The following is a 14469-nucleotide window of genomic DNA, read 5'->3' on the forward strand; positions in this document are numbered from 1 at the left end:
AAGAAACTACAACCACGTTCCTTTGGAGTCTGCAGAGATTTGGCATGACATCTAACACTTCGACAAACTTCTAGAGATGTGTAGTGGAACATGTATTGACTGGCTGCATTGTGGCCTGCAATAGAAACACCAATGCCTTTGCATAGAAAATCCTATGAAAGGTAATGGACTCGGCCCAGTACATCACGGGTTAAACCCTCACAGCCGTTGAGCACATCTACATGAAACACTATCATAGGAAAGCAACTTCCATCATCAGAGATCCTCACCACCCCAGGCCATGCTCTTTTCTCACTGCTGTCATCAGGTAGAAGGTACAAGAGCCTCAAGACTCACACCACCACGTTCAAGAACAGTTACTACCCCTCAGTCATCAGGCTCTTAAACAAAAGAGGATAACTGCAACCATCTATTCAGATGTTTCCACAACCAATGATCTCTCTAAGGAATCTTTATCTTGTTATTTCACGTTCTCGTTATTTATTGCTATTTATTTATATTTGCATTTGCACAGTTTGTTGTCTCTGTGCTCTACTTCTTCTTTCATTGATCCTGTTACTGTTCTATAGACTTGCTGAGTATGCCCACAGGAAAAAAAATCTTAGTTGTACGCGATAACATACATGTACTCTGATAATAAATGCACTTTAACAAAATCTGTAATAAAAAATTAATGTCAGAAATGATGACCATGAAACTAACAGACTGTAATAAAATACCGATCCAGATTACCAGTACCATCCAAAGAAGGATGCTTGCCACTCTTAGCTGGTCTGACCTGCATGTGTCTCCACTCACCCCAAGAAGATTCCTCAGTGATTCCAGAAAATAGTGTTGCAAGACCATTAGTCCATTCTGCTAGTTCCCTATCCAAAGCAAGAGAAAATAAAACTCAAATCCAAGTAAAGACAAAATCTAATTTGCCCTGATGAATTCAGGAGGAGATTTTAGTACATCTTTGATTCTTTAGTTTTAGTAAGAATGTATTTTGATGATTAAATGTAACTTTTCGTATGAACACAAGCAAAAATACACAGGCCTACTTGGAACAAGTTTATGACATTGATATGGAATACAGCTCAGAAACAGGCCCTATTTGGCCCGACTCATCCATACTGACCAAGATTCCAACCTGAGCTTGTCACATTTGCCCACGTTTTACCCATACCTTTCAAAACCTGTTCTATCCAGATACCTACCCAAGTGTCTTTTACATTTTGTTATTGTACCTGCCTCAATTACTTCCACTGGCTTCCTCATTCCAGGTACACACCACTCTCTGCACGAAGAAGTTGACCCTTACACAACAAGGGGAATTGGTGGAATTTTATGAATCTGTTAAAACTCTGTTTACTCTGTTCTCTTTTTTTCCCCTTTACTGTACACCACATTTGGGAGATTACGCCTTGAGTTGTATGCTTGGAATGAGTTTTGATACCACATCTCACCCCAAATTAAAAATGGGAAACAATTATTTTTTTCTTGTCTGAAATTGAACCCAAGGCTGCAGGGATGAAAAAGATAATGTCTGCAAAAACCCATTATACCATGCTTGCAAATCAGGCTCCTTCAGTCTGCTTGCTTGGCATGGATCCACATCAGCAGCTAAGATAAAGGGTCGTTGTCCACTGAATTATGGAAGTGAGGCCTTTATCTTGTGTGCTTTGGGTGGACACTCAGCTGGATGAGAGATAAAAGGCCAGAGTTCACCTCGTTACAACAAAATTAAATTTTGCATAACACGAGGGTTCAGAGTTAACACCAAACAATTTCATCGTCATTGTTGTATGTATTCCATTTGGCAGGAACAAAACCAGATACTTCCTACAGAAGTGCACATGAAAACAATCCCTGGGTTGATTCTTTATTTAAAAAGGTTATGGCTTATGCAATATTCCATCTTGGTGCCAATTTTTGAAAGAACACAGATGTGTAAATCAATAAATTAGTATCAAAAACACCTTAAGCTGCTATGACCATATTAATTACCATCCCCCGAGCTAATGGAACCTGAAGAGGTGCAATTGAAAAAGCTAAAACAACATATTGTTCATACCACATGTCCATATAAGAGCTACTTCTATTCTCATGCAAATGGGGCATTCATCTCTATATTGGGCCTAATGAATAGCGACCCTTTCTTTATTTGCCAGCTCATTGTGTGCATGGAGCCGTTTGGACTCCAGTGACAAAAGGATTCATTTGAATATATCGAATCATTTTTTTTAAAAAATGTACGCAGATGATTGAGTTCACCTCACAGCTGTGTACACTTGAGATGTTTTGGGAAGGGTTAAGGAGGAAAACTTCATTCTTGGGATGGCAGTGTACTGACTGTCTTCGTTGATGTATTTCATTAACACATGGGAGAGTGAGGGGAGATCTCATTGAAACCTATCGAATGTTGAAAAGCCTAGAAAGAGTGGGGACGGGGAGGACGTTTCTTATAGTGGGGGGGGGGGGAAGAGGCTTAGACCAGAGGACATGGCCTCAGAATAGAAGGACTCCCTTTAGAACAGAGATGAGGAGGAATTTCTTTAGCCAAAAGGTGGTGAATCTGTAGCATTCATTGCCACAGACAGCTGTGGAGGCCATCGGGTATATTTAAAGCCAAGGTTGATAGGTTCTTGATTAGTAGAAGTGTCAAAGGTTATGGGGAGAAGGCAGGAGAATGGGGTTGATAGAGATAATAAATCAGCCATGATAGAACGGCAGAGCAAACTTGATGGGCTGAAAGGCCTAATTCTGCTCCTATTTTATGTTTTATAGTCTTATTTCAGAAGCAATGCGATTACACACTGTACTGGGTTAACACTGGCTGACATGAGAGGAATACAAATTATACTAATGCCATATTCAACACCACCCAACAGCATTCAGCATTGTAATATTTATTTACCCAGCATAGAAATAGTAAGCCTATTTCAGAATTTAGAAAAGGATACATGAAAATGATATTGAAAGGAAAATTCAGAAGATGAGAATAAACTGGTGGTGAACATGAAATCAGAAAAAACTGGCAATACTCAGGTTAGACAGCACCTGTGGAAGGGAGACAGTTAACGGTTCAGGAAGAGGAACTGGGGGAATGAGGAACTGGAGGTACAGAACATCTCCAATAGGATAAAGGCAAGGATTAATTTAGAAGTTGTAAAAAGAAACAAAAGTTGTGAAATGAGGGTCATTAGGGAGCAAGACCACAAAGAAAGGCAGGTGGTGTAAAATGCAGGGCTGAAGTTCAAACTTAAAAGTACGTTTATTATCAAACTATGAGTACATTTTACAACCTTGAGATTCATCTCATTACAGGCGCCCACAAAACAAAAAACACAATAGAACCCATTAAAAACAAGTGTCAAACACCAAATGTGCAGAGAAAAGAAAACAAATCACGCAAACAATAAAGCAAGAAAACAGTATTCAGAACCGAATTTTATGAAAGTGAGTCAACAGACACAAAGCCAGGCATCAATGCAGCAGGCCACAGCCTCAGTTCAACGCAGAGCTGAGTAAATGTTGAGCAGCAAGCTGAACTGGCCCATCCTTCACCTCTGGCCCCGACACCATGACCTTTTCAATCTGGCCCAGTGCTAGAATCGTCCAAATCTTGGGTCATCCCTTGATGTTGGACCTGAGCCCCGCTGCTTTGATATGCTCTCAGGTTGGTGCTCCACCACCTCAATTCAGCCCCTAACTGACCTTTCCAATTCCATCCAGCGCAAACCTCAGGTCTTTCCTCACCCCTGGGCCTGGACTCTACCTCAACTCAGTTCTGCATCATGATATTGCCTCCAAGTCCACTCCAGCAATTGGTTCATTCTCTGCACTCAGACCTGGGCCCAGCCACCTCGATTCAGCTCACAGGCTGCAACCATACCATACCCTCAAGACTTCAGTTCATAGTGCAAAAATCCCAGGACATACAGGCAGTTCAAAGGCTCAAATCCAAAAGGGAAGTTACAGACGATTGTTTGAACTGATCGTTTACCAGAAAAAGTGTTATTAATAAAGCATTTTGTTGTTTTCTTTGCCTTTGATAAATAGTCACTGAGCCTCACCAGCACTATTTTAACAAGTCAAGTTGCACGATTAGAGAAATAAAAATTGAGAAAGGAGAATTTGCAAGCGAAAAAGGAAATACTTATGTAAATTTCAACAATGCTAGGGTTGTAATTGTTCCTAAGCAATGTGGCAGAAAATGCAGCTAGCTCTAAACTGTAGGTCTTCAGTTCTCTAGCTAAAACAGTATCTGATTCTGTGGTCTTTGGCACTTTTGGACAAACAAAATTGCTAAAATAAGATTGTACAGAGGCCTCACGGAGTTATGAAACAGAAGTCATGGTTAGCTGATCTATGGAAAAAATGTGGGGAAAATGTGAGGCTCGTTAGAAAAAAAAACATGTATCGTTATTCATAAACACGAGAAAGTCTGCAGATGCTGGAAATCCAAAGCAACACACACAAAAAGCTGGTGGAACTCAGCAGATCAGGCAACACCTATGGAAATGAATGACCAGTTGATGTTTCGCGCAGAGACCCTTCACCAGGACTGGAAAGGAAGGGGAAAGATGCCAGAATAAAAAGGTGGGAGAAGAGGAAAGAGGCTAGCTGGAAAGTGATGGGTGAAGCCATGTGGGTAGGAAAGGTAAAGGACCGGACAGGAAGGAACCTGATAGAGTAGGCCATGGGAGAAAGGGAAGGAGGGGACCCAAAGGGAGGTAGTAGACAGATGATAGAAGGTAGGAGAACAGAGTGGGAAATAGGAGAGGGGAGGGAGGGATTTTTTTTAAACTGGAACATGCCATCAGGTTGGAGGCCTCCCAGATAGAATACAAGATGTTGCTCCTCTAAGCTGAGGGCAGCCTCATCTTCACACAAGAGTCGTCCATGGACATGTCAGAACAGGAATGGGAATTGGAATTAAAATTGGTATTTCTTAGCAACACACAATGTGACCATAAGAAGAGATAAGAGCAGAATTAGGCCATTCAGCTCATTGAGTCTGCTCCGCCATTCCATTATGGCTGATTAATTTTCTTTGGCAGTTGAACGAGGCATGACAGCGCAAGCGCGTGTAAGTCGGACCGTGAGGCAGTGGGAGTATTTAAAAGACAGCAGATTAACAGAGCGGGGTCAGAGTAGAGGGGGGACAGAATAGGAAGGCTTTGGCTCCTGAGGCTTCGGTGAGCAGAGGCTGAGGAAGAGCTTCACTCCGAGTGAGGCAAGGCCAGGTAAGTTCCTTTAATAAATCTAATTACCTTAGGAGTAAGTAATGGAAGCAGCAGTTAGGGCAGTTGAGTGCTCCGTTTGCAGGATGTGGGAAGTCAGGGCGAGCACAATCGTCCCTGATGACTACACCTGTGAAAGGTGCATCCAGCTGCAGCTCCTAACAAACCGAGTTAGGGAACTGGAGCTGGAGCTGGATGAACTTCGGATCATTCGGGAGGCTGAGGCAGAAATAGAGAAGAGTTACAGGGAACATACATCAAAGTTTCTGGTGAACGCAGCAGGCCAAGCAGCATCTATAGGAAGAGGCGCAGTCAACGTTTCAGGCCGAGACCCTTCGTCAGGACTAACTGAAGGACTAGTCCTGACGAAGGGTCTCGGCCTGAAACGTCGACTGCACCTCTTCCTATAGATGCTGCTTGGCCTGCTGCGTTCACCAGCAACTTTGATGTATGTTGCTTGAATTTCCAGCATCTGCAGAATTCCTGTTGTTTAAGAGTTACAGGGAGATAGTCACCCCTAAGAGTCAGGAGACAGGTAGCTGGGTGACTGTCAGGAGAGAGAAGGGGAATAGACAGAATGAGTAGAGCACCCCTGTGGCCGTTCCTATCAATAATAAGTACATCATTTTGGATGCTGTTGATGGGGACAGCCTACCAGGGACAAGTTGTAGTGGTTGCGTCTCTGGCACTGAGATGGGACCCTCAACTCAGAAGGGAAGGAGGGAAAAGAGGAGAGCAGTAGTGATAGGGGATTCGATAGTTAGGGGAACAGATAAGAGGTTCTGTGGAAGAGATCGAGAATCCCGGATGGTCTGTTGCCTCCCTGGTGCCAAGGTCCAAGCTATCTCAGATCGAGTCCTCGGTATTCTCAAGAGGGAGAGTGAGCAGCCGGATGTTGTGGTCCATGTAGGGACCAATAACGTGGGTAGGAAGAGTGAGGAGGTCCTGAAAGGAGAGTTTAGAGGATTAGGAGCCAAGTTAAAGGACAGGACCTCCAGGATAGCAATCTCAGGATTGCTACCAGTGCCACGTGCAGGCGGGTTTGGAAATAATAAGATAGCGCAGATAAACACGTGGCTGAAGACATGGTGCAGGAGGGGGGGCTTCAGATTTATAGATAATTGGGCAGTTTTCCAGGGAAGGTGGGACCTGTTCCGGTGGGACGGTCTACATCTGAACTGGAGGGGGACAAATATTCTTGCAGGTAGATTTGCTAGAGAGGCTCCGGTGGATTTAAACTAGATACGTGGGTGGAGGGGAACCAGAGTGTAGAAACAGATGTAGGGAAGAAGGAAGAAAAAGAAAATAGTAAAGTTGTTTGCACCATTAGTGATAAACAGAGAGTAAGAGGTGGAAAATTTCTTAAGTGCATTTATTTTAATGCTAGGAGCATTATAAGAAAGGTGGAGGAGCTTAAGGCATGGATTGATACCTGGAAGTATGATGTGGTAGCTATTAGTGAAACATGGTTACAGGAGGGGTGTGATTGGCAACTAAATATTCCTGGATTTAATTGCTTCAGGCATGATAGAATGGGAGGGACAAGAGGGGGAGGTGTTGCATTGCTTGTCAGAGAAAATATTACAGCGGTGCTCTGGCAGGATAGATTAGAGGGCTCATCTAAGGAAGATATTTGGGTGGAATTGAGGAATGAGAAAGGTGCAGTAACTCTTATGGGGATGTATTAGAGACCCACCAAATGGGGAGCGAGAAGTGGAGGAGCAAATTTGTAAGGAGATAGTAGATATTTGTAGTAAGCACAAGGTTGTGATTGTGGGAGATTTTAATTTTCCACACATAGACTGGGAAGCCCATACTGTAAAAGGGCTGGATGGTTTGGAGTTTGTAAAATGTGTGCAGGATACTTTTTTGCAGCAATACATAGAGATACCAACTAGAGAAGAAGTAGTGTTGGGTCTCCTGTTAGGGAATGAGATAGGTCAGGTGACAGAGGTTTGTGTTGGGGAGCACTTCGGGTCCAGTGATCACAATGCTATTAGTTTCAATATAATTATGGAGAAGGATAGGTCTGGACCCAGGGTTAAGATTTTTGATTGGAGAAGGGCTAACTTTGAGGAGATGCGAAATGATTTAGAAGGAGTGGATTGGGACAATTTTGTTTTATGGGAAGAATGTAATAGAGAAATGGAGGTCATTTAAAGGTGAAATTTTGGGAGTACAGAACCTTTATGTTCCTGTTAGGATGAAAGGAAAGGTTAAAAGTTTGAGAGAGCCATGGTTTTCAAGGGATATTGGAAACTTGGTTTGGAAAAGGAGAGATATCTACAATAAATATAGGCAGCATGGAGTAAATGAGGTGCTCGAGGAATATAAAGAATGTAAAAAGAAGAAAGAAATTGAAAAAGCTAAAAGAAGATACAAGGTTGCTTTGGCAAGTAAGGTGAAAATAAATCCCAAGGGTTTCTACCGTTATATTAATAGCAAAAGGATAGTGAGGGATAAAATTGGTCCCTTAGAGAATCAGAGTGGACAGCTATGTGTGGAGCCAAAAGAGATGGGGGAGATTCTGAACAATTTCTTTTCTTCAGTATTCACTAAAGAGAAGGATATTGAATTGGGTAAGATAAGAGAAACAGGTAGGGAAGTTATGGAAACTATGATGATTAAAGAAGAGGAAGTACTGGAGTCTTTAAGGAACATAAAAATGGATAAGTCTCCGGGTCCTGACAGGATATTCCCTAGGACCTTGAGGGAAGTTAGTGTGGAAATAGCAGGGGCTCTGAAAGAAGTATTTCAAATGTCATTAGAAACGGGGACGGTGCTGGAGGATTGGCGTATTGCTCATGTTGTTCCATTGTTTAAAAAGGGTTCTAAAAGTAAACCTAGCAATTATTGGCCTGTGAGTTTGACGTCAGTGGTGGGTAAATTGATGGAAAGTATTCTTAGAGATGGTATATATAATTATCTGGATAGACAGGGTCTGATTAGGAACAGTCAACATAGATTTGTGCGTGGAGGGTCATGTTTGACAAATCTTATTGAATTTTTTGAAGAGGTTACTAGGAAAGTTGACAAGGGTAAAGCAGTGGATGTTGTCTATATAGACTTCAGTAAGGCCTTTGACAAGGTCCCACACAGAAGGTTGGTTAGGAAGGTTCAATCGTTAGGTATTAATATTGAAGTAGTAAAACGGATTCAGTAGTGGCTGGATGGGAGACGCCAGAGAGTGGTAGTGGATAACTGTTTGTCAGATTGGAGGTCAGTGACTAGTGGTGTGCCTCAGGAATCTGTACTGGGTCCAATGTTATTTGTCATATACATTAATGATCTGGATGATGGGGTGGTAAATTGGATTAGTAAGTATGCAGATGATACTATGATAGGTGGCACTGTGGATAATGAAGTAGGTTTTCAAAACTTGCAGAGAGATTTAGGCCAGTTAGAAGAGTGGGCTGAAAGATCGCTGATGGTGTTTAATGCTGACAAGTGTGAGGTGCTACATTTTGGTAGGACTAATCAAAGTAGGACATACATGGTAAATGGTAGGGCATTGAAGAATGCAGTAGAACAGAGAGATCTAGGAATAATGGTGCATAGTTCCCCAAAGGTGGAATCTCATGTGGATAGGGTGGTGAAGAAAGCTTTTGGTATGCTGGCCTTTATAAATCAGAGCATTGAGTACAGGAGTTGGGATGTAATGTTGAAATTGTACAAGGCATCGGTGAGGCCAAATTTGGAGTATTGTGTACAGTTTTGGTCACCGAATTATAGGAAAGATGTTAACAAAGTAGAGAGAGTACAGAGAAGATTTACTAGGATGTTACCTGGGTTTCATCACCTAAGTTACAGAGAACTGTTGAACAAGTTAGGTCTTTATTCTTTGGAGTGTAGAAGGTTGAGGGGAGACTTGACAGAAGTATTTAAAATTATGAGGGGGATTGATAGAGTTGATGTGGATAGGTTTTTTCCATTGAGAATGGGGGAGATTCAAACAAGAGGACATGAGTTGAGAGTTAAAGGGCAAAAGTTTAGGGGGTAACATGAGGGGGAACTTCTTTACTCAGAGAGTGGTAGCTGTGTGGAACGAGCTTCCAGCAGAAGTGGTTGAGGCAGGTTCAATGTTGTCATTTAAAGTTAAATTGGACAACTATATGGACAGGAAAGGAATGGAGGGTTATGGGGTGAGTGCAGGTTGGTGGGACTAGGTGAGACTAAGAGTTTGGCACAGACTAGAAGGGCTGAAATGGCTAGTTTCCATGCTGTAATTGTTATATGGTTAATTATTCCTCTCAACCCCATTCACCTGCCTTCTCTTCGTAACCTTAAGCTTACATATCAAGAACCTATTAATTTCTGCTTTAAGCGTTCTCAATGACCTGGCCTCCAGAGCTGTGTGTGGCAATGAATTCTACAGATTCACCACCCTCTGGCTAAAGAAAGTCCACCTAATCCAGGGATCCAGGCAAGTTTGGCCAGGTGGATTCAGAATTGGCTTGCCTGCAGAAGGCAGAGGGTGGTGGTGGAGGGAGTACATTCAGATTGGAGGGTTGTGACTAGTGGTGTCCCACAAGGATCTGTTCTGGGACCTCTACTTTTCGTGATTTTTAATTAACGACCAGGATGTGGGGATAGAAGGGTGGGTTGGCAAGTTTGCAGATGACACAAAGGTTGGTGGTGTTATAGATAGTGTAGAGGATTGTTGAAGATTGCAGAGGGACATTGATAGGATGCAGAAGTGGGCTGAGAAGTGGCAGATGGAATTCAACCCGGAGAAAGGTGAGGTGGTACACTTTGGAAGGACAAACTCCAAGGCAGAGTACAAAGTAGATGGCAGGATACTTGGTAGTGTGGAGGAGCAGAGGGATCTCGGGGTACATGTCCACAGATCCCTGAAAGTTGCCTCACAGGTAGATAGAGTAGTTAAGAAAGCTTATGGTGTGTTAGCTTTCATAAGTCGAGGGATAGAGTTTAAGAGTCGCGATGTAATGAGGCAGCTCTATAAAACTCTGGTTAGGCCACACTTGGAGTACTGTGTCCAGTTCTGGTTGCCTCACTATAGGAAGGATGTGGAGGCATTGGAAAGGGTACAGAGGAGATTTACCAGGATTATGATCAGAGATTAAGGGAGCTAGGGCTTTACTCTTTGGAGAGAAGGAGGATGAGGGGAGACATGATAGAGCTGTACAAGATAATAAGAGGAATAGATAGAGTGGATAGCCAGCGCCTCTTCCCCAGGGCACCACTGCTCAATACAAGAGGACATGGCTTTAAGTTAAGGGGTGGGAAATACAAGGGGGATATTAGAGGAAGGTTTTTTACTCAGAGAGTGGTTGGTGCGTGGAATGCACTGCCTGAGTCAGTGGTGGAGGCAGATACACTAGTGAAATTTGAGAGACTACTAGACAGGTATATGGAGGAATTTAAGGTGGGGGGTTATATGGGAGGCAGGGTTTGAGGGTCAGCCCAACATTGTGGGCTGAAGGGCCTGTAATGTGCTGTACTATTCTATGTTCTAAAGGGACATCCTTGTATTCTGATGCTGTGCCCATTGGCCCTAAACCACATCCCTCCCCACCACTACTGGAAATAGCCTATGCCCACTCTATCTTGACCTTTTGATATTCAATAGGTTTTAATGAGATCCCCCCCCCCACCCCACCCCATTCTTCTAAACTTCGGTGAATTCAGGCTCAGAGCCATAAAACGTTCATCACACAACAACCATTTCATTCCCAGGATCATTCTCGTGAATATCCTATACACCCTCTCCAATGCCTGCACATCCTTCCCTAGACAAGGACCTCAAAACAATACTCCAAGAACAGACTGATTAACATCTTATCGAGCATCTGCTGGAGGAACTCAGCACGATGAGTAGTAACTACTGGGGGGAGTGGGGGGGTGGAAGAGGGAAGATGAAGGGATCTTCCATGTTTTGGGTCAAAACCCTATATCAGAGGGATGAGAGAGGAGCTCAAGATGAGTAGTAGTGCTGGTGAAAACTTGCAATGAGGAAGAATATGCAGCTGTGATAACAAGTTTTGGTAAGAACAGGATCAAAGAGTCAGAGAGCAATGATGATTGTGATAGGTAGGCTGGATCCCTTTCCTCTGGAGCTTTGAAGAATGACGGGTGATCTCACTGAAATACAAATTTCTTCCAGGGTTCAACAGGGTATTATAGACTGAACGTTCCTCATGACTGATGAGTTGAATCTCAGAATAAGGAGTAGATCATTTAGAACTGGAATGAAGAGCAATGTCTTCACTCAAAGACTGACATACAGTAGCTCCAGTATTCCTTATCCAAAGGTTATTTTATTATCGAAGCATGTATGCAGAATACAACTGAGATTTGTCTTCTCCAGATAGCCATAAAATGCAGAAAATCATAGTAGCTGAAAGACATTAATTCTCTCCCCCACACAAAAAGAGAAAAACAACTCCAAATTCCAAACCCTCTCTCGCACAAAAATTAACAGATCACCCAAACCCCCAGTCCACCAATCAGCAACAAAAAAATGGGTGAGAACATGAAAAAAAACATAGAACTAAAAGAGGCAAATATGAACTACAGTCCAATCCATAAATCTTAGCATTTCGATAACATCTCAGAGAGTATCAGGAGCCAGCTGCCCCTCCAAGGGAAGCGATCCTAGAGAGTAGGGGAGTCTCATTCAATGATTGTGTTTAAACAGATTTACAGATACTAGCAGAATCCAAGGAAATGGGAATAGAGCAGAAAAATGACACAGAGTTGGATCAGGCATGACCCTGATGAACGGCAGAGTGGCTCGAGGGGTCAAATAGCCTCCTGAATCTGAATCAGGTTTATCGTCACTGACGTTAAGTGAGCTGCTCCTATTTCTCAATCTTTGATTGAAATCTAGATGGTAAAGGGGGCCATAAATCAAGGTACTGAGTACACGAGTTGGGAATTTCTGTTGAAGGTGTATAACTCATTAGAGGTTTCAAATTTGGAGTATTGTGTTCAGTTCCGGTCACCGGCCTGCAGGAAAGATATCAATATGAATGAAAGAGTACAGAGAAAATTTATAAGGATGTTGCTGGAATTTAAGGACCTGAGTTACCAGGAAAGTTTGAATAGGTTAAAGGTTTAAAGTAAATTTATTATCAAAGGACATGCTGTTATGTCACCATATACTGAGATTTTTTTTGCAAGCTTCATACTAAATACAGATAAATAAAATCGATGAAAAAAATGCTCTCAAGATGGACACACAACCAATATGCAAAAGACAACAAACTGCAAATACAAAAGCAAATTAAGTAATAATAGATAAATAAACAATACATAGAGAATGAGATGAAATGTCCTTGAGTGTGACCACATAGGTTTGTGGGACCAGTTCAGTGTTGGGGTGAGTGAAGTTATCCCCTTTGGTTCAAGAGCTCAAGAGGTAATAACTGTTCCTGCACCTGGTGGTGTGGGTCCCGAGGCTCCAGAACCTCCTTCCCCATAGCAGCGGCGACAAGAGAGCACGGCTTGGATGGTGGTGTCCCTGATGATGGGCAGTGCTCCCTTGTAGATTTGATCACTGGTTGCGAGGGCTTTACTCACGATGAACTTTATTCACTGGAGTGTAAGAGAATGAGGGGAGATTTAGTAGAGGTGTAAACATTTTGACGGCTATAGATAGGGTTAATACAAGCATGCATTTTCCCCATAGAGTTTGCGTGAAATTAGAACTAGAGGGTGAAATTAAAAATTAGAAGGGTGAAAAGTACAACACTTAGGAACGCAAAGGGGAAACCGCTTCACTCGGGGTGGTGGAAATATAGGATGAAACTGCCAAAGGAAGTGCTGGATGCAGGTTTGATTTCAACATTTAGGAGAAGTTGTGTTAGAGTGGAATAGTAATGGGCAGGAGGGTATGGAGGGCCATAGTCCGGGTACGGGATGATGGAACTAGGCAAAAGTAACAGTTCATGATGGACTAAGTGAGTGCTGCTTCCGAGCTGTAGTGTTCTATGGTTTTATAATATCGCCACTCTGCAGAGCTTTGAATATTTCCTCTGTTACGACTTGACTCTTGCTTCACAAACTTGGGCGCTACCCAAATTACCTTTCGTCCCAGCCTCATCCTGTTCTTTCCAAGCCAGTTAGAAGAGATGGACAATTATCACCTTACCTACACCAAATTTAAAAATATGAAGCAACACACATCAAAGTTGCTGGTGAACGCAGCAGGCCAGGCAGCATCTATAGGAAGAGGCGCAGTCGACGTTTCAGGCCGAGACCCTTCGTCAGGACATGATAAAAATATGAAACTTGATGGAAGGCCCAGGGGTACTTGGACAGGCTACATCTTATTCATTCCCATGATTACCTAAGAAAAAAAGCTCTGCCAACTCTTCCAGGCTAGTTAATCTCAACCCTTAATTTATTTAAAACATTCCGCAATGTAAGAGTATGCCAAAGGCTAGTTCACATTTCAGGCGTGCCTCATATCGAGAGCCCATGCTCGATAGCCCTATTCCCGACTCGTCACTCGGGCGCTCACAGGTAACCAAGTTGGGCAAAAACTTCCCGGAGCCGCTGGGCGCGACCCTCCGTGACGTCACGGCGTCGCAGGCGGAGCCCGGCGGTGGCCGCGCCCATTTCGCACTCGCTCCGCCAACGCTGTTGCGAATGAAGAAAATAATGAAAATTAAAACATCTAAAAATGCCAGTTAAAATATCGGTGTATTTTACCTCTTCCTCACGGGCATGTTTAACCTGCCAGAAATCCCCCAGGAGCTTGCACTTTGCTGAGTCCGGCAACGCAACCAAGAAGCAGTTTCGCTGACAGGCGTCCGTCCACAAGTCGGAACTTCCAGGTTCGGTTACTAGTTGTGTAATGCCTGAATATGCTACTAGTTACGATGGCGAAACCCAAGCAACCTCTGCCTCCTAAAGGCGTTTTCTTTGCGTAAAGCACACTGACCACTATGCCGTTGGGATGCACTCATTTAAATAAAGTGGCCGCTGTTCCAACACTGCACTCTCCTACATGAAAGGATTATTCATCCGCCAGGCTTTAACCGACTTAGAAAGCAACGCAGAAAATATAGGAACCACTTGGTCCAGTTTCTATCCACGTCCACCGACTTTTGCCTCGTGCAGTTTCACGTCCTCTAATAGTTTCACGTGACTGAAATCTACACATTTTTTTCCCCGAGATAAAGTTCTGGATGGTGATTGAGGAACTTTAACTTGTTGCCACTCTAAACCAAGGCACGTTGACCAGATGCAGCATTTTAACTGCAGATAAGCCAGT

General features: G+C 43.1%; 1 long non-coding RNA gene across 1 annotated transcript; it reads right to left on the bottom strand.

Annotated features, from left to right (window-relative positions):
• Window positions 1–50: 50 nt before the first annotated feature.
• LOC134351469 (uncharacterized) lies at window positions 51–14181 on the bottom strand. Its single transcript, XR_010019156.1, has 3 exons — window positions 13905–14181; window positions 799–866; window positions 51–657 (listed from the first exon to the last, which is right to left on the bottom strand). It is a non-coding gene; the product is annotated as an uncharacterized LOC134351469 (long non-coding RNA).
• Window positions 14182–14469: the final 288 nt, after the last annotated feature.

The sequence above is a fragment of the Mobula hypostoma genome, chromosome 1 (assembly GCF_963921235.1).
Source record: "Mobula hypostoma chromosome 1, sMobHyp1.1, whole genome shotgun sequence".
Classification (NCBI taxonomy): domain Eukaryota; kingdom Metazoa; phylum Chordata; class Chondrichthyes; order Myliobatiformes; family Myliobatidae; genus Mobula; species Mobula hypostoma.